General features: G+C 37.6%; 1 protein-coding gene across 1 annotated transcript in view; it reads left to right on the plus strand.

The window, feature by feature from the left end:
• Positions 1–3,409: 3,409 nt before the first annotated feature.
• Positions 3,410–23,968, plus strand: part of LOC124869638 (helicase ARIP4-like) — a 101,988-nt gene continuing 81,429 nt past the window's right edge. Inside the window, exon 1 of the mRNA XM_047367603.1 lies at positions 3,410–3,663. The gene's annotated coding sequence lies outside the window, so the exon portion shown is untranslated. The remainder of the gene's footprint in view (positions 3,664–23,968) is intronic.

Raw genomic sequence — 23,968 nt, forward strand, 5'->3', positions numbered from 1 at the left:
GATTCCAGCTTCATCCTGCCATGTGTCAATGTGCCTCTGGGCAAGGCACTTAACCTCAAGTTGCCTACCGATCTGCGTATCGGTGTATGAATGTGTGAGCGTTAGTGAGTGTGATTGGGTGAATGTGGCTCTAGTGTAAAGCGCTTTGAGCGGTCTGTATGACTGGAAAAGCACTATATAAGTTCAGTCCATTTACCATTTGAAAAAGTCAGTCGCAGCATACAAACCTAAGAAGATTATTGGACTGGAGGCCTTTGCCTACCAGGAGAGAGCTATGATTCCTCAGAAATGCTGCCAGAAGCTGGTGTCTTCCTATGGAATATGTCTGCAGCAGATCATAACAGCAAAAGGGCACTCTATGGAGTACTAAAGATACTTGTCATGAAAGGGTTGAATAATTTTGGGTTTCCAGCAATCATTAAAAATGGCATTTTGTGTTTAATTATTTAACACCATTTTTAGTTTGACACAGTCACATATGACATCAACAGTCACTCAGCACAACACACTTACAAATTTCATTGCACATAATGCATTAAAGTACATAGTGCTCCAAAGCTCAAAAGGCCTGGGAGGGGATCTAGTCTGGGTAGCGCAGTCCTAATCAGGGAGATAAGCTCAGCAATGGCAGCAGGCATGAAAGAACCCCTGGCACACCTTGTTCTTATCTTATGCATCCTAAAATGGTAGCCAGATGGAAGGAGGTCAAACTCCCTATAAAGTGGGTGTTCAGGGATACATTTAGCCTTAGTTCTTACTCAGCTATTATAATTGTTCTTGTTTTACTGCCAACTTGTACATTTTGCCAATAAACCTCATTTGCAGAGGGGGTTGAATAATTTGTGGTACAACAGTGGTCAGTGTTAAAAGGTACCTATTGCCCTGTGCATAGCTCTTTCAGCTAGAGGCTAACTGGCAGATGCAGTTACTGGAAGGGCTTACTGTTAAAAAGAAAAGAAAAACACATTTCTAAGACATAAATAAAGAGGATATATGGTTCATTTAAAAAATATCAGGAAAAAACTTATTTTTTGTAATTTGCTTTAGAAAGTGAAACTTATATAAATTCTTTACATGCAGAGTGAAATATTACAAGTCTTTATTTTTCTTGTAATTTTGATGATTATGGTTTACAGATGATGCAAACCCAAAACTGAACGTCTCTGAAAATTAGAATATTGTGAAAAATGTAATATTGGAAACTCATGGTGTCGCACCGAAATCACCAGCAGGCTCCACAATCATGAGGAAGAATGCTGACTGGACAGATGTCCAGAAGACAGTCAGTGACACCGTCCACGAGTAGGGTAAACCACAAAAGGTAATCGCTAAAGAAGCTGGTTGATCACAGAGAGCTGTATCCAAGCATATTCATATAAGGTTGAGTGAAAGGAAAAAGTGTTGTAGTGTATTGAAGAATTTGGGGTAGCTTCACAAAGGGTGGACTAAGGCTGGGGTCAGCGCATCAAGAGCCACTATGCAACAGTAAATCCTACACATGAGATACAAATGTGGCATTCCTCGTTTCAAGGCACTCTTAAATCAGAAAAACCGTGTCAGAAGTGTCTTACCTGGGCTAAGGAGAAAAATAATTGTTGCTCAGTGGTCAAAAGTCATCTTTTCAAATAAAAGAAAAGCTCTCGTTTCATTTGGAAATCAAGGTCTGAGAGTAAGGATGCACAGAATCAACTTTGTGTGAAGTCCAGTGTGAAGTTTCCACAGTCGGTGATGGTTTGGAGTGACATGTCATCTGCTGGTGTTGAGCCACAAGTTCTCTGAAGTCAACAGTCAATGCAGCCATTGACTGAGACACCATAGACTTGGTTTTTATTATCTGTAAGCCATAATCATCAAAATAAAATAAAGGCTTGAAATATTTCACTGAATGTCTGATGAATCTACTGTACATAATATATTAGTTTCACTTTCTGAAATGAATGACAAAAAATATTGAAATTTGTCACGATATTCTAATTTTTTTTAACTGCACCTGCATGTTAAAATACAATAAAGTAAGAAAGGTAATAGCTTTCACAATTGCAAAACTATTTAGTAAGAGAAAATTACAGAATACCAATTACTTAAATGTCACAACTGAATCAAAGACAAACCACACAACAAAAGGAGCACATGAAAATAGAAACATTTGCTACCATACTAAACAAGTCCTAAGACTTGTTTCCCAACAAGATTAAACTTTATAATATAAGTCAAAGGGCAATAAAGTTTATATGGAACCCATGCTGCAAAAACAGGCTGTTGAAAACAAACAAGCAAACAAAAAATGCTATTAAGTATAACAAATGTTTAAAAGCAATTTGCGTGAATGTGAAGAAGTTTTTATAATGTTTTAAAAATACACAGTTTAGTTTGTGTAATGTACATTTAAAAACATGAATAAATCGGGAAAACATTATGGTACAGTACTAAACAAAATATTGAGATGCAGATGAACATCTATGTATTGTCCGTTTTCGGGAAAGCATGTTTAGACATGAAAATCTTCAGACACACAGAACAAAACTAAAGTAAGGTCGCGTCTCTCTTAATGAATGACTCGGGTGCGAAGCACTGCTTAACTTGCATAATCGTCTGTTATGTCACAATTTGACCAATAGGGGGAACAGTTTGAACGAGTAACGTTCAGATCCCACGGCTAGTGGATCCTGTAGATTTCACTCCCTCACTTTTTTACAACACAATGTATTAAACTGTCGATTTATTCAGCATGAGATTAAATACTGTCAACAATCAAAACCCTATTTTCTCAGTCTGTAACAAACCAGAACAGTTGGTTTTTACACTGAAAGGAAGCATCTTTTGTGATGCCTCAACTTTTACCGATGAAGGTGCAGGAAATCTGCCTCCAAACTCTCGATCTAATAGCAAGGTTTCATTCATAATTTCTTAAAATGTGTGTTTGGGACGCAGACACACAACAAAATGGCAACAAAATGTTTCATCCCTTTTCTATAACTAGAAAGGAAGCATAGTCCTTATTATTAACATAAAACAAAATAACCTGGGTGTGGAGAGGCTCTTACTGAAAGTGTAATTCATTTAATCGTAAAATATCTATTAATATATTATAGATTACATCTATAATATATTCAACAGTTGGTATTACCACCTGCCCACAATACTGTTGCTAAATAGTAATCTTCATTTTCACTTATTATATAATTTAAGATATGGAAGAACAATAAATAAATCAGATATCGTGATACAACCGGTACTCATCACTAAAATAGTCTTTTAACCAAATACTTTTTTACTTCTATTTCAAAAACTTTTTAATGGACCTATTTTTGTTTTTACTTAAGTTATATTGTGTACGCCACTTTTACTTGTGTATACCTTTTGGGCAACTCTATCCGCCTGTGTTTGTTTTGGTTGCGGTTAAACAATCCCCTTGTTTTGGCCTCGTCATTGTCATGTAGCGCGAGGAACACAAAACAGTTTGGATGCTCGTGCACTTCCGGGACTTTCGTAATATTGTCAACAGGGCGCGTGCACGGCGGCAGGAGCGACCCTCCTCTTTTCAGGCAGAAACCGGTGAATCAGGGAAAGCGGCCAAGCCCTCCCTGAATCTCATTACTGCACTGAGCTTCTTGTATTTGTCTTTAAACTTGAAGGGACTGACGGCAGAAACGCGGACGGAAGGTGAGAGACTCAGAGCGGCTGCTTATCTTCTGGTTTTATTCCCTTTAAAACTAAATTTCTGTGTTCGCGTGAGAGTGCGGATGGTTATGAATTGCTGCCCCCTCCCCACCATACACAATGGAAGCATGCTGCACTTGCGCACCTTCGCTTCCTTTTCCGCTGTCTCCATTGCAGCGTTGCAGCCTCCTTCCGTGTTATGAAACGAGCAGAAGCAGCTTTTCTTTTTGTGCGACACCAGCTGATAGCGGTGACACACATGCGGGGTTAAATGTCCCCACAGATGGTCAGTGAGAGCTACCCTGAAAGGTTAAACTGAAAAATAAGTGCATTATAAAATAGTCACGCCTAAAATCATATATATATATAGTACAGACCAAAGGTTTGGACACACCTTCTCATTTAAAGAGTTTTCTTTATTTACATGACTATGAATATTGTAGCTTCACACTCAAGGCATCAAAACTATGAATTAACACATGTGTAATTATATACTGAACAAAAAAGTGTGAAACAACTGAAAATATGTCTTATATTCTAGGTTCTTCAAAGTAGCCACCTTTTGCTTTGATTACTGCTCCGCACACTCTTGGCATTCTGTTGATGAGCTTCAGGAGGTAGTCACCTGAAAAGGTTTTCACTTCACAGGTGTGCCCCGTCAGGTTTAATAAGTGGGATTTCAAGCCTTATAAATGGGGTTGGGGCCATCAGTTGTGTTGTGCAGGAGGTGGATACAGCACACAGCTGATAGTCCTACTGAATAGACTGTTAGAATTTGTATTGAGCTTATCTCCCTGATTAGGACTGCGCTACCCAGACTAGATCCCCTCCCAGGCCTTTTGAGCTTTGGAGCACTATGTACTTTAATGCATTATGTGCAATGAAATTTGTACGTCTGTTGCGCTGTGTGCCTGTTGATGTCATATGTGACTGTGTCAAACTAAAAATGGTGTTAAATAAACACAAAATGCCATTTTTAATGATTGTTGGAAACTCAAAATTATTCAACCCTTTCATGACAAGTATCTTTAGTACTCCATAGAGTGCCCTTTTGCTGTTATGATCTGCTGCAGACATATTCCATAGGAAGACACCAGCTTCTGGCAGCATTTCTGAGGAATCATAGCTCTCTCCTGGTAGGCAAAGGCCTCCAGTCCAATAATCTTCTTGGGTTTGTATGCTGCGACTGACTTTTTCAAATCCCACCAGACATTTTAAAAGTGATCATGTCAGGTGACTATGAAGGCCACTCTAGTATCTTCAACAGCTTCTTCTCAAACTAAGCATTTTTATAGATTTGTCTATGGTTTAGCTGCATGTTGTTCCTGTGTCCATTTGCTCACTTTCCTTTGCCAATCAAGTGTAACTGGAAACATTTGTGGGACTGAGATTTTTTTTGTGCCTTTTCAATATTTCCTTATTTTATACACTTATATTCCATTAATCCTCTACTTCTTTTTTGTTTGTTTTTGCCCTCCACCCTTTGATATTGACAGTATTTTGTTCTTGTTTTATGTACACACCAAAGGTTTGGACACACATTCTCATTCAAAGAGTTGTCTTTATTTTCATGACTATGAATATTGTAGCTTCACACTGAAGGCATCATATCTATGAATTAACACATGTGGAATTATATACTGAACAAAAAAGTGTGAGAGAACTGAAAATATGTCTTATATTCTAGGTTCTTCAAAGTAGCCACCTTTTGCTTTGATTACTGCTCCGCACACTCTTTGCATTCTGTTGATGAGCTTCAAGAGGTAGTCACCTGAAATGGTTTTCACTTCACAGGTGTGCCCTGTCAGGTTTAATAAGTGGGATTTCAAGCCTTATAAATGGGGTTGGGACCATCAGTTGTGTTGTGCAGGAGGTGGATAGAGTACACAGCTGATAGTCCTACTGAAAAGACTGTTAGAATTTGTATTATGGCAAGAAAAAACCAGCTAAGTAAAGAAAAACGAGTGGCTATCATTAATTTAAGAAATGAAGGTCAGTCAGTCCAAACAATTGGGAAAACTTTGAAAGTGTCCCTAAGTGCAGTTGCGAAAACCATCAAGCGCTACAAAGAAACTGGCTCACATAAGGACTGCCCCAGGAAAGGAAGACCAAGAGTCACCTCTGCTGTGGACGATAAGTTCATCTGAGTCACCAGCCTCAGAAATCACAGGTTAACAGCAGCTCAGATTAGAGAACAGGTCAATGCCACACAGAGTTCTAGCAGCAGACACATCTCTAGAACAACTGTTAAGAGGAGACTGTGTGAATCAGGCCTTCATGGTAAAATAGCTGCTAGGAAACCACTGCTGAGGACAGGCAACAAGCAGAAGAGACTTGTTTGGGCTAAAGAACACAAGGAATGGACATTAGACCAGTGGAAATCTCTGCTTTGGTCTGATGAGTCCAAGTTTGAGATCTTTGGTTCCAACCACCGTGTCTTTGTGCGGCGCAGAAGAGGTGAACGGATGGACTCTACATGCCTGGTTCCCACCGTGAAGCATGGAGGAGGAGGTGTGATGGTGTGGGGGTGCTTTGTTGGTGACACTGTTGGGGATTTATTCAAAATTGAAGGCATACTGAACCAGCATGGCTACCACAGCATCTTGCAGCGGCATGCTATTCCATCCGGTTTGGTTTTAGTTGGACCATCATTTATTTTTCAACAGGACAATGACCCCAAACACACCTCCAGGCTGTGTAAGGGCTATTTGACCAAGAAGGAGAGTGATGGGGTGCTGCGCCAGATGACCTGGTCTCCACAGTCACCGGACCTGAACCCAATCGAGATGGTTTGGGGTGAGCTGGACCGCAGAGTGAAGGCAAAAGGGCCAACAAGAGGTAAGCATCTCTGTTAACTTCTTCAAGACTGTTGGAAAACCATTTCAGGTGACTACCTCTTAGCAGACATATTTTCAGTTGTTTCACACTTTTTTGTTCAGTATATAATTCCACATGTGTTAATTCATAGTTTTGATGCTTTCATTGTGAAGATACAATATCCATAGTCATGAAAATAAAGACAACTTTTTGAATGAGAAGGTGTGTCCAAACTTTTGGTGTGTACTGTATATATGTGTGTGTCACTTTAATGAGGCCTGTGTTGATTTGTGCTTGCAGTGTCTTTGACTTGCCTCAGAGAGCTATGAATGAGTGGATCTGGTTTCAGTTAAGTCCAGAGGTTAAAGTTCAGGAGGGGCTCTCAGATGGAGCTGCTCTGTATTACACTACATACACTACAACCTCTGTATTTGAAGCAACCCGTTGAACCAGCGACTACTGATTTTAAGACACCATAGTCATCTGAAATCACACACATCCAAGCTGCGTTTTCTAAACTGAAGTTGTCCATAAATTAAGTGTCCTGGTATTCAGTTTGATTTTGTGCCAACAAAGTTGTAGCAGAAAAATCTGTTGCAGCTTTGTAAATTTTTACACATTTTACCTCTGCAAAGGAGCAAGCTGTGAAGTTGGGGCTAAGCGTTAGCCTTGGAAAATGTGTGTTTGTGACATAGAGTTGTAAGGTACACTTGATTTATTGGGATTTGATAAAGACCTGGGATAAGATTATTGAGTTTATCAGGTACAGTGGTGAATTTGGACACCAGATTATTAGATGCACAAATCAGCTGCCACAACATTGTTCATCTTTCTTAATAAAACCACAATAACAGTTGTAGGGCTGGTTTCCAGTATTAAGGAATAGCAAAGCTTTAAACGGTTATGGTTTTAAATGTGCAAAAACTTTCTCAAAAACATAGCTGAAATATTTACCAGACAATGTTAGCTCTTTTTAGTCATGCCCTTTCTGTAATTTGCACAAAAAGCAAACTTGGGTTTAGCAGGTGTTTATACTATATTTTCGCATGAGTCTATGAAGCAGAATCAAAATAACAATAAGCAAGTTTTATAGATAACATTATCATCTTAATATGTTGTTATATTTTAGCAGCAGTAGGAATATTTGATGCTTTTCTGTGTAAATGAAAGATATCAGATCATGTTGTTTTAAATCTTTATGTTAATACCATGAAACTGTGATATTTCTACTGAAGGTTTTCATATTGAAAAAGTCTCATACTGGTCCATGCCTAATTACAGCATGAAGACACATTAACATTTTAGCAGACCAGAATTAACTAAACAAAAGTGTTAGTGTGGTTGCGCTACAGCTGAGTGGTGATAAGAACTGTTGCTCCACAGTAGGAAGGCCCCGGGCTCAGATCTTTCTCCATGGGGTTTGCATGTTTCCCACTTTTCCTCCCACTGTTGAAACATAAAAAAGAACATGAGTTTAAGTTGCCCTTAGGTATGAATGAGAGTGCAACCAGCTGCTTTGTTGTCAGGTAAATCATCAGACATAGCGTTCCAGTTGACATGGCGTTCCTGAAAAATACCTCATTAGCTCAGCTTTTTGTTAGCTTTTTCTTTATCCTTTCTGGGGTTTTTTTTCTGTATCATTTAAACTGAAGAAAAAAATTTTCTTTATCAAGCAGTTTATTGCCAAAACATCCAAATGTGGCTGCAGTGCAGCTGTGTCGGTTGAGCAATACACTTTGTCCTTCATCTGCTGCCAATTTAAGGTCAGTATCATTGCTAGTTCTTTTAGAAACATCCAAATACAACATTTTTTTGAACTTTCAAATAAAAAAGTAATGAATTTATCTATGAGCATCTTCACATTTTTCAGTGTTATTTCCAAAATACATATCGGAGCAGTTTAGAAAACCGATATTTCGAATGTTACGTGTGAAAGAATACCACAACAGGACAATGTTTCTTCAAATTATTAAATATCTTACACTGAACACAAAATCAACTAAAAGGGCATTGGTTTAAGTTTTGTTTTATCACAGTTTTGTTCACACAGCTGAGATTGGTTTGAATGTGAGAAATGTCTTGTTTAGGATAGGCAATGAATATTAATTTACAATAAAAGATTTAAGATAAAAGAATATATGCCGGTATTTGTGTTTGCTATGCTGCAAAAGAACTTGTTCTTCAGAGGTGTGTTGCATAATCTCCACTGGTCTTTTGTCACATTTTGTCACGTTACAACCACAAACTTTAATTCATTTATTTAATTGGGATTTAATGTGACTGATCAACACAAAGCAGTGCTTAATTATGAAGTTGCAAGAATATGATAAATGGTTTTCTACAGTTTCTACATATAAAGATCTGTCCTGTGTTAATTTCTAGGCCTCATTTACTCTGATACCCCACAATGAAATCAAGTGATCTGCCTTCATCTGCCTTCTAAAGTTATCTAATTATTAAATTAATCACACCTGTTCTGATGTCATTTAAGGTCCTACCTGCTGATTCTTTTTTTTTTCTTTTTAAGAAAAATGTTTTTTTTTATTCTTTGATAAAGACAGTAGTTATAGTCTGAAAAAATGCAGAAAGGACAGGTTTATCTCCATGTATGCTTCAGATCATGTCCCTAACCTTTATAAAAATATTTTATGAAACACAAAATACATCAAAAAACCGATTGTTCATTTATTGAACTTCACTTCCAGTTGCCTGGAGGCCTTACTGTATATCATTGAGTTTGCTTAGTTTACATGATCTGACTTTTAGAGACAGATCTGTGATGATTTTCTGTAGGCTTTTACCAAGCCTTTACTAAGATTTATAATTATTTTCATTCAACCGAAAGGTTTGATTCTGATGGGAAAGGAAATATGTCTCTCAATTGATTATAAAACAACGTTAAACACTGTTTAACTATTGTTTCAGTTAAGAACCCTTGTCACCTCCTCACTGGGGGCTGAGCCCTCCTAAAGGTCAAAACCTAGGATTTCCAGATGTTGAATAATAATAATAATTTGCAGTGTTTAATGATTTTAGACCGATTGTATTTCTGGAGAAGTATTCTTGTTAGAGTTAATGGAAACCATAGTTAACAGACTGTGTTTGTCAGGATTGTCAGACAGCTGTCTCATGCTGTAGGTTTTATAGAAATATGATATAGTTATTACATATTATACTACATACTATAATATGTCAGTCAGTCAGTCAGTCATTGTCTACCGCTTCTTCCATAGTGGGTCGTGGGGAAGCTGGTGCCTATCTCCAGCAGTCTATGGGCGAGAGGCGGGGTACACCCTGGACAGGTCGCCAGTCCATCGCAGGGCAGTAATACTATATAAGACTATAATACGTTTATGCAATATATTAAATTTTGTATTCTTTGTTGTATTTAAGTTGTTCCTTTCTGTTCCTACTAGTGAAAGTTACATTTGCAGTCTTGCTTGGCGTGATGGTTGTCTGTAACTTCCAGTTGAGGTCCTACTTCAGCCCAAGATTGTAGTTTCTAATCTTGATTAGGGGACAGTCTTGTGGTTGTCGGTTTTACATCAGTGCTTGATGCTGCTCCATCTAATAATCTCATGGTTGGCGGACCTCTGATTCTTGCTCTCAAATGAGCTCTGGGATGTAAGCATGAGGAGCCCTCTAAACACTGGGGGCCCTCTTAGTGAGACAAGCAGTGCGACAGCTAAGGCTGAGATTTGTATTAAATTGTGCTGAAATGCTAAATTTATATTTAATCTTAATTTTAATATATGTTTATGTTTATCTATCCATCTATCTATCTCTCTATCTCACAAAAAACATTTAAGAGTTTCTGCCCTGTTTTGATCAAAATGTAAAACCTATGTTCAAGCAAAAAATCTTGTTTAATTGTCAGAGACAAGCAAAGTTTACTTCTGATCACCCAACTATTTTAAAAATCTAGATTTGCGCTAGTTTCACCAGAGTGAATTTTGAAAACAAAAGTTTAATTTAATCTGCTTTCCCAGCTCACTGAATCCTACCTTAGCAGCAGTGCCACTTTGACCTCTTCTCCCATTTGAAGGGAGTTGATGGATGCTGGTCAGAGCACTCTGACCATGCTCTGCTTTCAGATACGACTGACATCATAAATTCAGTATATGATAACAATATCCTTGTGGCCATTAAATATAAATTACTAATCTTAAAAGAGGTCTCCTTATCTCCACATTCACCTAACTTAAATAACTACATAACATATGAAAGTCTTAAAAATGATGGATTTCTGTGACCTTGTAAAGAAAAAAGGAAAAGAAGGCATCTGTGCTTCTCTTACACTTTATGAATGAGGTTCTTTTTGGTCTGATTTTATAGATATTTAATTGTAAGTTTAACTGTAAGTTTTGGGCCTCTCAATACAGTTGTTAAAAGATCTCACTAAACAATGTTGGATAAAAGCAAATTTAATTCAATTTCCTATTCACTTCATTTATATAGCACTAATTCATGGCACTTTACAAACAAAAAATTGAAAATCAGTCCAGACAGACAGGCAGACAGATTCAAAGTCAATTACACACATTCAAAAGTTAGCAAACAATGCAGTTATTATTGAAATTGGTTAGAAAGTTTTCCATCTAAGGAAACCCAGCGGATTTCATCCAGTCACTAACTTGCAGCATAGTGGTCAGTATGTCATCCCATTCTACTTTTACGAACTGCAGGAACCACCAGTAAACCTGCAGTCTAAGAGCAAAGTCCCTTGTTGGGAATAGATGGAACAATCTTATTTCTGATCTATGACAGGGCTTGAGTATTGAGGGCTTTACATGTGAGAAAGAAAACTTTAAATTATATATTTCTTTAAATAAATACTGTCCCTCCTCCTTACCATCTGCAACTTCATATCATTGTCTAACTTGTCTGCCATGACATCCGAGCACCTAAAACTCACAAAACATGTTTGCTTATTTTCTGCTTTTATTTTGCCAAACACAACAGAGGTTGCTTTGACTCCTATTTAAATATTTGGGTCTACCTTCCACCAAATGGGAGTGTGGATGAGGTGCTACGCCGCAGTGCATGATAGTTTGAATCCATCTATAGCTGTGGGGGAATGAGTACATGTATGGCAAGCCATTGAATCACATATCCTCATGCTTTGCAGTACTTAATAGATTCTAATTATCAGTAAAATGTGTGTTGAGGATTTGATGGCAGATTCTTACCACCCAGGACTCTCTGTCAACAGCCAGTGATATGTATGTTTCATCATCTGTACCTAGCCACTGGGGTTCACAAGCATTCATCTGCATGAACCCCAGATTTTTGCAACCTGCCACCGCAGGTGGTCGATGTAGATGGAGACTTTTTAATTAGGGCAAATCATTACCAACAAATTCAGATCTTCATGCAATAAAGAATGTCTGGTAAAAAACAAAGTATTCAGTTTTTAATAATCCTTTCTGCATTCTCTTTCATAGTAAATACGCCCGCATCTATTTAGTGACATTTACTAAAAAGCAGACTTTGGTGCACCCAAATCTGCTTTAAATTAATGTATTATACTTGGCTAAATACAGCAAACATTTTCAAAGAGTTACCTAAATCCTGTTCTTACTGCTGAGAATAATTTTTTTTTCAATTAAGCTCAAAAGTATATTGAAACTGGATTCCTTTCTTTTAATACGTGAAATGTGATAAACCTTTTTAAGCTTTTGATCTACAAAGATTTACACATCCCATTCCTACAAAAAATCCAACTACTTTCTTCAATTAAAATGTTGCATACTTAGTTTGTTGTTGAGCTGGTAAAAGATCAGATGAAACAAACCGGAAATGAGTTTGTTTTATTAAATGCAATTGTCATTAAAAAATATTCTGTAATTGCAAAATCTTGTCAGCATGAGTAAAAAGGTTGCTTTAGGGAAGCCTAACTGGCTTGTATGTTACCTTAAAACACTGAATTTTTGAATCAGCTCACCATCTTGGGTGGTTTTGAAAGTTGTTCAGCATTTTACCTTTAAGTTCCTACACGTGTTGTCCCCTTGTCTGACGAGGTCAAAGCAGATTTGCGTCCTTAAGTTAAAACCTTTCTCCTGTTTTTCAATTGGTATGAAGGTCACTAGAAAAAAATGGCCTTAACACAGATAGCTTAGCAGAGACCTTTCCCCTGCAGTATACTCAGTGAACCCTAACAACCTGAGTGAACCCATTTAACCCTCTCTGATTGGCTGGACAGCAGCCAGCAACATCCAATTGGCGATGGAACTTGATCCTTCTCTTGCTTGATCCCAACCCTTCCCCCTCTGATGTGCAAATCTTCATCGGATTATGGGTAAAGACCACTGTTTACCAAAAATAGTCACTGTTTTCACAGGAATTTGAGAACTTTTATTAGTTTTTGAACCCGCGATGAGATCATTTGAGTGAGTAGATATTTAGTTTTCTTTTCTGTCACCTCAGGTGGGTGGACTTTACATATTACAGCCAGCTCAGATTGGCTCAGGGATTTATATGTTTAAAAATATCCGAATTGTTGAAGGGATCTGTTTCAGGTCAACAGTGTTTCCTAATAAAGGTTGTTTATTTTCGCTTGTGTGTGACCTCTGAGTCAGTGAATTGAAATACACGCTAATCCATGTACACATAGTGAGTATTAATAGGCTCACAGCTAAAATTGGAATAATGGTCTGTGTGTCTGAGCAAAAATTTAGTGGGTCGTAAATGTATGCTCCAAATCCAAATACCTTATTCAACATATGACAGTAATTTCTCAGGGAATACATTTACTAATGTTCACACTTCAAATTTATTATACTCCTTTTACACCAATTAGAGTTTGTGTATCATTATATAACTTGTAACTTGTAAGTAACTATTAGGCAGTCAGCCTAAAAATATATATTTTAAAGTTTGCCATGGACACATTAGGAAGCAACTATTTTTTTTTTTTTTTTTTTACTTGAATTACATTATCAACATCAATGCTCATCATACATAAGGGATATACAACGTGTTTACTATTTGCAACTGAATCTCTCCTTTGTTTAAAAATCCCAAAATTTGTTTTTTCGTCATGTGTAAATTCAAAGCGATTTGTTTAAATTTTAATTTGGCATAAAAAGTTGTTTTTAAATAAATTGTGGTACCTGTGTCCCTTAGAAACACACAAACAAATCTCTTAAATATCTGCTGTAGATGCATCAATATCAATTGGCCACTTTGCTGTTATGAACAGAACTATTAATACCGTCCTCACCAACCATAACAAATACAAATATATAATAAAAAAAGAACTGCTTAAAGCCCAGTTGTTGTTTTTTTTTTTTTTTTTTTTTTTTATAACTAAACACTAAAAGTTAGTTTTTTATCCACAGCAACATTGATTCTAATCAGATTTCTACAAAACATCTTCACCTTGTGGAAAACCATAAGACAAACCATAAGATGAAACCTTTAGGGAATTTCAACAACTAGGAATAAAACAATAAATACAATGCTGCTGCAATGACTGTGTGTGGGACAAACAATGCCTCCGAGACCGATGGCTTTATTTAGTTTAAAAGGCAATGGTTCATTAAAGTAATGCTACAATTACATAAACAAAGACATAAAAATGTCAAACAACCTGCTGTTAAAAAGTCTGTAGCTCAATGGTGTCTTCCATAGTTTTATGGATGGTTTGTGTTTTCCCTGTGAAGGCTGAATGTTCTTTTGTAAATGTTCTAAATAAAGCAACAGTAATAACTGACAAAACATTTGGCAAATACATTTCTGTAGAAATTAAATTGGTAATATAAGCCTGAAAGTTAACCTTGTTAAAATGTCATGGTTGCTTTTAATAATAGTATTTGTAAAACCTTTTTTCTTCAAGCAACATATCCATACTGACTCCAAAGTGAAGGGTGATTTTGCATATTTTGATTGCAGTCTCTCTTTGACCTATTTGTTTATGCTGTCGGCTTTGGATGAAAGCAACCTGGCTTGATTGGTTAACCCTCTCCCTCCTCACTTACACCACCAGGATTCAGCATTGTGTAATTGTGTTACACAAGAGAGGGGATGTGATGCAGACTTAAGTCTGTAAGCCAGTTCCACATGAAAGAAAGATGTTCTACAATACCCATTTGCAGAGCCATGAAGTGCCAGTGGTTTTGCTTTTCTTACAAATTAGCTGCTTTAGATACAAGAGACGGTCAGTGAACCGTCAGTAGACATTTTAGTTTCATACCATCTGAGTGTTAATATTTGAAGAAAGCCTGCTGTTTTGTCATTTTTAATTTTCTTCCACAGTGCCATGCTGAAGTATTCATACCTTTTTCTTACATAGGTGATGTTATAACCACACACTTCAATAAATAGTAAAATGGTTTTATGTGACAGACCAAAACTAAGTAGCTGTTTAATTGTGTAGTAAAAGGAAATTGAGACATGGCTTTCAGTTTTTTTTTTAGTTTTTTTTTTTACAAAGAATATGTGTAGCGGGCATTGGTATTGAGTCCCCCCTATATCACTGCTGTCCTCAACTGGGTTTAAGTCTTGACTTTGACTATGCCATTCTAACACATATATGCTTTGATCTAAATCTTTCAGTTTTACTTTGGACTGGAAGTTTAGGGTTTCTTCTTGGAAGGTGAAACTTTGCCCCTATACCTGGTTTATACTCGCCATTTCAGTCCGCACGGGCGCCATTTCGTGACAGAAGTGCAGGCGAGCGTACTGTTTATGGGGTGCGTACCCTGTCATTATGGCCCATCGTGTGGATCCCCAAACCTGTTACACTCTGTGGACAGCTTTACTGGCACCTGTCAAACAGAAAGAACAGTAATGTGGAATCTGAAAGCATGTCATTTTTTACAAGCATATGCACGGTTGAGGGAATAAATGTTGCTGAATATTTGATTGACCTGTAAAACAGCTGAAAAGGTACATGTATGAAGTCAAACTTTGTAGTTAGTGTTGTAATGGGAATGCACTTCCTCTATTCATTCTTGATCTGCTATCAGTTGTTGAATGCAGGTAAATTTTATCCACAGAGCTGTCTACTGTTTAAAATGAGAACTGCAGCGCCTCAAGCAAGATATAAAAACAGAGAGCATTTGTCGAGACTGAATTTTTCTGAGGCAGCTGCTACTCGGCAGTATACCTATGGCTTCAGTCTAAAGTCTTTTGCAGCTTCTAACATGTTTTCTTCATGTAGCCGCATTCATTTTCACATGACCTCTGACTGGACTCCTGGACTCCTTTACTGAAGATGAGCATCTCTACATCATGATGCTGCCACGGCACACTAACTGTTCAGATGGTGTGTTCAGGGTGAAGCACAGTGTTGCACATCAAATATTGTGGTTTTTTATTTAGGCCAAAAAGTTTGATTTTGTTTTTATCTGACCAGAACACCTTATTTGACATTTGCTTTGTCCCTTACATGGCTCCCTGCAAGCTGCAAACAGGACTTTCTTTTTGCCACTGTTCCATAAAGACCATAATTGTTGAGTGCACAACTAATAGTTGTCCTCTCAACAGATTCTCCCCACTGAGTAGTGGATCTCTGCAGCTCCTCCAGTGTTACCAAGGGCCTCTTGGCTGCTTCTCTGATCAATGCTATAATTGCCCGACCTGTCAGTTTGAGTGGACGACCATGTCTTGGTAGGTTTGAGGTCATGCCATAATCTTTCAGTTTTCAAATGATCATGGGATATTGTTTTCATATCCCAGCCCTGCTTTAATCTTCTCCACAACATTTTTCCTGTCCTGTCTGTGCTCTTTGGTCTTTATTCGGTGCTGTTTATTCACTGCATGTTCTCCAACAAACCACTGAGGCCTTCGCAGAAGTTCCTATATACTGAGATTAAAATACACACAGGGGGAGTCTATTTACTAATTATTTGACTTCTGATTGTGAATGTTGGGACTGAATTTTATAAAATGGCATCAGAGTTGTGGGGCTTAATACACTCTTCCATAATTTTTGCATTATTTTGTGTTGGTCTGTCACATAAAATCCCAATAAAATCTACCAACGTTTGTACCTGTAATGTGACAATGTGTAAAACAGTTCCAGAGGGGTGTAAATACTTTTATGAAGCACGGTTCAACAAAGTTCAAATGGATTCAACAATAAGATTCTAAGACAGTAGGTTTCTTCAACAGAAGTAAAGAGACTTCAGTCTGTCATTATTTCAAAGTTTAGGTAATATATGGCTTTTAATGAAAGTTTGACTTCCTGTTTACTCCTCATTTGAATCTAAAATGATGTTGTAACTCTTGTAATCAGGTTTTTTTTAACCACAATTCAGCTCTTCTGGCATATAATCTCAGAATACAGGAAAATATAATCTCCATCTCCACAAAGCATTGTGTGCTTTTTTCTTTCTGTTAAGAATTTGAAGGTTCAAGTACCCAAAACCGCTGCATTTTTAAAAGACTGTTTGAGGATTAAAATCTAAATTAGGTTTTAGTTTGGGAGGCTCTGTAGAGGCTCTGTTTCAGCAGATGTGTGTCTTTTAAGTTGATTATTATAAGAAATTGTCATTTTTTTTAAGCAGCTTTTTTGTTTTTTTGTGAGAAATTGTGTTGACAATATCTTACATCTTGGAATATGTCTTTTATAACTTTTGTCTGTTCCAAGTGAACTCAGCAGGGGCATTATTAGCCTGATCTTATGTAAGGCAGCTTATGTAAGTGGCTGTTCTTTCACTGACATCTTCTTTTATCATTTGTTTTTGACAGATTCCTTTTTCTCTGAGAATGGCTAAGATTTTTTTTCTACGTGCATATATTACCTTGCATAACAGTTTTTTAATCTGTTGGCAGCCAATGTTTTAGATTAATTCAAAACAAGCTGTCATGTAAAAGGTCTACCATACCCAAAAAACATTTGATCTAAGATTTGATACAAATCAAAAGAAGTGTTAAGTACAACCTGTTGAGCAGCACTAAGTAAAGTGCATTTTGCAAGTGTTAAAAATGTCCACTGCAAAATTTTGTTTGCGTACTTTTTACTTGTTTCTGTTTTTGAAATGAATAATTTCTATAAAGACCCTCATTCTCTACAGTTTTATAAACCAACACCTCTTCGAATGTCTGCTTCCACCTAAAAAAGTACTAATCTGTTTTCCATCCACCGTCCCAATACATCATTTAACCATCTTTAAAAATATAAAGTTCAGGCAGGTTTAACAAAGCAAAATTGTTTTTTCTGTCTGTTGTTGACTTTTAGTCTTCTGTGCTCTTAAAGCTGTAATGTACTAATAACATTTTGTTGAGCTCATGAAGGTGAAATACTCTGGATACTGGTACTGAAAAGGAATCTTCTAACACTTTGTTTTTAATATAGTGGATTATTTGTCTGGATTGGACCCCTGATTTTAACATCTTGCAGGGAAACTTGACATGAGTTGACAATGTTTTTGGTAAATGGCAGAAGGTAGCGCAAATTATAATTCGTTGTTTGCAAAACCTTCACCCATGAGTGGATGAACAAATGACATAAAGCCAAATTTTGTGACCCAAAACAATCACAGTACTTGTAGGCAACCTGAGCATCACTGATCTGCCTACAATTTTTTGTTTTTGTTTAAAAGTCCATAATGTATAAATCTTTAAACACACAAGAAAAGAATCTGTGTCAAAAGTTATCAATTAAATTCTTAACAGCAATTTATCAAAAGAGCCATTCCCAATATTTTGAATAGTGGAACGCTTTGTCTGGTATTTCAACTCTGGATAATCACTTTTGGGTACTTGATCAACATGACTTTGAGAAGTAAATAAGATAAAAGTAGCTCAAGTTTTTCTGGTGGATGGTCCAAACTAAATATAAGTAACATCTCTGCACCATCAACAGAGATACTTTTAATTCCTTCTGTCCACTCCTGTTATGTTTTACAGAACCACTATAGGCTGTGCTGACTGATGAAAAAACTGAGTATGGGTGGATGAACACATCAAATGCTCATCTAAACCCTTATTAACTACAGTACAGACCAAAGGTTTGGACACACCTTCTCATTCAAAGAGTTTTCTTTATTTTCATGACTATGAATATTGTAGCTACACGCTGAAGGCATCAAAACTATGAATTAACATGTGGAATTATATACTGAACAAAAAAGTGTGAAACAACTGAAAATATGTCTGCTAAGAGGTAGTCACCTGAAATGGTTTTCCAACAGTCTTGAAGGAGTTCCCAGAGATCCTTACCTCTTGTTGGCCCTTTTGCCTTCATTCTGCGGTCCAGCTCACCCCAAACCATCTCGATTGGGTTCAGGTCCGGTAACTGTGGAGACCAGGTCATCTGGCGCAGCACCCCATCACTCTCCTTCTTGGTCAAATAGCCCTTGCACAGCCTGGAGGTGTGTTTGGGGTCATTGTCCTGTTGAAAAATAAATGATGGTCCAACTAAACGCAAACCGGATGGAATAGCATGCCGCTGCAAGATGCTGTGGTAGCCATGCTGGTTCAGTATGCCTTCAATTTTTAATAAATCCCCAACAGTGTCACCAACAAAGCACCCCACACCATCACACCTCCTCCTCCATGCTTCACGGTGGGAACCAGGCATGTAGAGTCCATTCGTTCACCTCTTCTGCGCCGCACAAAGACACGGTGGTTGGAACCAAAGATCTCAAACCGGGACTCATCAGACCAAAGCACAGATTTCCACTGGTCTAATGTCCATTCCTTGTGTTCTTTAGCCCAAACAAGTCTCTTCTGCTTGTTGCCTGTCCTCAGCAGTGGTTTCCTAGCAGCTATTTTACCATGAAGGCCTGATTCACACAGTCTCCTCTTAACAGTTGTTCTAGAGATGTGTCTGCTGCTAGAACTCTGTGGCATTGACCTGTTCTTTAATCTGAGCTGCTGTTAACCTGCTGTTAAATGTTTTTCTTGTTGTAGTCGATGACTTAAAATGACTTTAAATGTCTTTTCGCTGTAAGAAGACAGTTTTGCTTCGGATGGCCTCTTTGTGAATAAAAATGCTGATATAATTGTAATATACAATTGTAAACAGAAAGCTAAGTAATCCCTTAATAGTTTCTTCAGATTTCAGGTGAATCAATTAAAGTCTTTTTTAGTTTGGCCTCAATTGCACACAGAAAAGGTCTTGATACCCTGTGCATCCAATTTGTATGTTTTGTTTTGTGTTTTTGGAAAACATCATTGGTGAAGTTCAATATAATCAACTTAACAGTTGTTCTAGAGATGTGTCTGCTGCTAGAACTCTGTGTGGCATTGAGCTGTTCTCTAATCTGAGCTGCTGTTAACCTGCGATTTCTGAGGCTGGTGACTCGGATGAACTTATTGTCCACAGCAGAGGTGACTCTTGGTCTTCCTTTCCTGGGGCGGTCCTCCTGTGAGCCAGTTTCTTTGTAGCACTTGATGGTTTTTGCGACTGCACTTGGGGACTCTTTTAAAGTTTTCCCAATTGTTCGGACTGACTGACCTTCATTTCTTAAAGTAATGATGGCCACTCGTTTTTCTTTACTTAGCTGTTTTTTTCTTGCCATAATACAAATTCTAACAGTCTTTTCAGTAGGACTATCAGCTGTGTACTGTATCCACCTCCTGCACAACACAACTGATGGCCCCAACCCCATTTATAAGGCTTGAAATCCCACTTATTAAACCTGACGGGGCACACCTGTGAAGTGAAAACCTTTTCAGGTGACTACCTCTTGAAGCTCATCAACAGAATGCCAAGTGTGCGGAGCAGTAATCAAAGCAAAAGGTGGCTACTTTGAAGAACCTAGAATATAAGACATATTTTCAGTTGTTTCATACTTTTTTGTTCAATATATACAGGTCCTTCTCAAAATATTAGCATATTGTGATAAAGTTCATTATTTTCCATAATGTAATGATGAAAATTTAACATTCATATATTTTAGATTCATTGCACACTAACTGAAATATTTCAGGTCTTTTATTGTCTTAATATGGATGATTTTGGCATACAGCTCATGAAAACCCAAAATTCCTATCTCACAAAATTAGCATATTTCATCCGACCAATAAAAAAAAAGTGTTTTTAATACAAAAAACGTCAACCTTCAAATAATCATGTACAGTTATGCACTCAATACTTGGTCGGGATTCCTTTTGCAGAAATGACTGCTTCAATGCGGCGTGGCATGGAGGCAATCAGCCTGTGGCACTGCTGAGGTCTTATGAAGGCCCAGGATGCTTCGATAGCGGCCTTTAGCTCATCCAGAGTGTTGGGTCTTGAGTCTCTCAACGTTCTCTTCACAATATCCCACAGATTCTCTATGGGGTTCAGGTCAGGAGAGTTGGCAGGCCAATTGAGCACAGTGATACCATGGTCAGTAAACCATTTACCAGTGGTTTTGGCACTGTGAGCAGGTGCCAGGTCGTGCTGAAAAATGAAATCTTCATCTCCAAAAAGCTTTTCAGCAGATGGAAGCATGAAGTGCTCCAAAATCTCCTGCTAGCTAGCTGCATTGACCCTGTTCTTGATAAAACACAGTGGACCAACACCAGCAGCTGACACGGCACCCCAGACCATCACTGACTGTGGGTACTTGACACTGGACTTCTGGCATTTTGGCATTTCCTTCTCCCCAGTCTTCCTCCAGACTCTGGCACCTTGATTTCTGAATGACATGCAGAATTTGTTTTCATCCGAAAAAAGTACTTTGGACCACTGAGCAACAGTCCAGTGCTGCTTCTCTGTAGCCCATGTCTGGGGAATGCGGCACCTGTAGCCCATTTCCTGCACACGCCTGTGCACGGTGGCTCTGGATGTTTCTACTCCAGACTCAGTCCACTGCTTCCGCAGGTCCCCCAAGGTCTGGAATCGGCCCTTCTCTACAATCTTCCTCGGGGTCCGGTCACCTCTTCTCGTTGTGCAGCGTTTTCTGCCACACTTTTTCCTTCCCACAGACTTCCCACTGAGGTGCCTTGATACAGCACTCTGGGAACAGCCTATTGGTTCAGAAATTTCTTTCTGTGTCTTACCCTCTTGCTTGAGGGTGTCAATAGTGGCCTTCTGGACAGCAGTCAGGTCGGCAGTCTTACCCATGATTGGGGTTTTGAATGATGAACCAGGCTGGGAGTTTTAAAGGCCCCAGGAATCTTTTGCAGGTGTTTAGAGTTAGCTGATTAGATGATTAGGTCCATAGCTCGTTTAGAGACCCTTTTAATGATATGCTAATTTTGTGAGATAGGAATTTTGGGTTTTCATGAGCTGTATGCCAAAATCATCCGTATTAAGACAATAAAAGACCTGAAATATTTCAGTTAGTGTGCAATGAATCTAAAATATATGAATGTTAAATTTTCATCATTACATTATGGAAAATAATGAACTTTATCACAATATGCTAATATTTTGAGAAGGACCTGTAATTCCACATGTGTTAATTCATAGTTTTGATGCCTTCAGTGTGAAACTACAATATTCATAGTCATGTAAATAAAGACAACTCTTTGAATGAGAAGGTGTGTCCAAACGTTTGGTCTGTACTGTATGTAAATACTGCTAGGACTGAATTGATATCATAATAGGACTGTCACAAACATGATTATTATTTTTTCGCCTTAAAAACAGGAAAACATCAGTCAAACAGCCATCTCTCCTTTGTAGACTTCTTTTGACTGGCGATCCCTCCTGCATCTTATAACAACTGCTGTACGTTCAGTGCTATATAGATTAATCTTTGCGCCAACATTTAAAGCTAAAAATCACATGAGGGTTTAAGAAATATTTACAAAATATGTAGATGTTTTATTTTTGTTATTTTTTGGGGTGTCTCACAATAGCGAAGACTTTAGGGTCCATTGCTTTTATTTATCGGAGAAATTTAGGTTATTCCCCACCAACCCCTAGTAGTATTAGGAGGATGTATCTGGGGCATTAGGGAGGCATGGTGCGACCCTCCCCCTGCCTCTTCATAATCCATCCTTCCATCATGTCCTTTTTCACTGTCATTTTCACCACCGTCCATCAAGTTTTATTTTATTTAACTTCTTATTTAACTGCTAAAATGTTGCTTTATATTATTCATGTGACCAGAGGTGGACTGGGGCTAAAAATCATCCCTGGACTATTTCCTGGAGATGTCCACTTCCCAGATGCATACTAACAGCCACTAAATATATTCTCCTGATATCTCCATAGATCACAACATACATTTTAAGTCCATAAGAACAAGAATCTGCACACACCTTTTTGAAGAGAAACGCTAAAACAAAGCAATTTACTAACAGTTCCACTAGCTCACCACAAAAATATGAAAGAGATGACAGAAAGAAACAAACACTCAGTTGAAAATGGGTTCAGGCTGTTTTTCTCCAAACTTCCTAAATTTGCCCCCCTTCTTCCCCTCACATGTTTTTCATTATTTATTCAGCATTACTTTGTTTTGTGTAGCTGTAAAAATGAACATGCTGCAGCAACAAAATGCAATGTGCAGATTTTTTGAATTATATTTGCATGTGTTTAGTTATTTTTGGCTCAACAGGTGAGACCAAAATGCCCTAAATTTGAAAGCACATACTGACAAGATATTTCTGACATCGTCATGCATGTCCAGCTAGAAGCTCATAGAAAGAGGTCCTACAGATTTCTTCCGACTACCCGGACTCTTACCTCTAACTATTTGTACCTCAGTTGAAATTTCCTCTGTCTGTCCCTCATCATGACCAGCGTAAGGATGCTCATCAGGGTAAACTTCCACCTAGTGTATTTCTTGGTCTCTAAGATTATATTAATTGTGCTGGTAGTTACTCACTAGCTCAGAGCAACTTTCATATTATTAACTGATATTTTGAGGACTTCATTTTCTTTTTAACTTTCCCTTTAACTCCCTTCTTAGTTCACTGCTAACCATTACTCTGATTACAAGCAGTTTACGTTTCCCTTTATAGTTTTTGAGTAAATTTATTGTTTCAGTCTCAAATTAATGGTTGACAGGAGCTGAGCTGCTTTATTTCCATGTTAAAACTCCCATAACCGTATCCAGCTAAGGGAAAAAGACACATGGATCAGCTGTCAGCTTAAGATGTCACGAATGTTGTAGCAACTAACTCAAAAGTCAGATATTACTCATAACTTCTACGGATATATGTATGTTAGAGGCAATTTTCATTAGTTTTTATTTTTATTTAAGTGTTGACTTCACATTTTCAATCCTATTTTAGTTATAATTAGTTTTTAGCATTTGTTTGCTAGTTTAGTTTAGTTTTTATTTCTTGAAAATGCTTAGTTTCAGTTTAGTTTTTATTAGTTTCAGTTATAGTTTTAGTCTTTTTTCTGAAATCAAATCCGGGGACGTTTCCAGCTCGGAGATTAAAAGAATTAAATGTTATCAACATGTTTCATTTATTTTAAAATATTTATTCATAATTAAACTATAAAAATCAAGTGTAATAGCAGGAAAGTCTATCCACACTGTTGGCATTTCCTAAAAGTAATAAAACAAATAAATAGCAGTAGTAATGTCTGTCTTCTTTCCTATCCTTCTTTTTCTAACACATGTCTGCTCTTTCCCTGCTCCTAGCTTTATTC

The sequence above is a fragment of the Girardinichthys multiradiatus genome, chromosome 1, assembly GCF_021462225.1.
Source record: "Girardinichthys multiradiatus isolate DD_20200921_A chromosome 1, DD_fGirMul_XY1, whole genome shotgun sequence".
NCBI classification, from domain to species: domain Eukaryota; kingdom Metazoa; phylum Chordata; class Actinopteri; order Cyprinodontiformes; family Goodeidae; genus Girardinichthys; species Girardinichthys multiradiatus.